General features: G+C 38.0%; 1 protein-coding gene across 1 annotated transcript in view; it reads left to right on the top strand.

Annotated features, from left to right (window-relative positions):
• LOC106875430 (alkaline phosphatase, germ cell type) overlaps window positions 1-345 on the top strand; it is a 184,135-nt gene that overhangs the window by 138,302 nt on the left and 45,488 nt on the right. The gene's annotated exons all lie outside the window — the stretch shown is intronic.

The following is a 345-nucleotide window of genomic DNA, read 5'->3' as shown; positions in this document are numbered from 1 at the left end:
ATGTATGTATGTGTGAATGTATGTATGTATGTGTGTGTGAATGTATGTATGTGTGAATGTATGTATGTATGTGTGAATGTATGTATGCATGTATTCTTTTCTTTTACTTTTTACTTGTTTCAGTCATTTTGACTGTGAACATGCTGGAGCACCGCCTTCAAGGGTTTTTAGTCGAAGCAATCGACCCCAGCACTTATTCTTTGTAAGCCTAGTGCTCATGCTATCTGTCTCTTTTGACGAACTGCAAAGTTACGGGAAGGTAAACACACCAGCATCGGTTGTCAAGTGATGGTGTGGGGACAAACACAGACACATAAATATATACAAACATGCATGCATATATAT

The sequence above is a fragment of the Octopus bimaculoides genome, chromosome 25 (genome assembly GCF_001194135.2).
Source record: "Octopus bimaculoides isolate UCB-OBI-ISO-001 chromosome 25, ASM119413v2, whole genome shotgun sequence".
Lineage (NCBI taxonomy): Eukaryota > Metazoa > Mollusca > Cephalopoda > Octopoda > Octopodidae > Octopus > Octopus bimaculoides.
The sequence above is the reverse complement of the archived record's forward strand: the minus strand, read 5'-3'. Positions and strand labels throughout refer to the sequence as shown.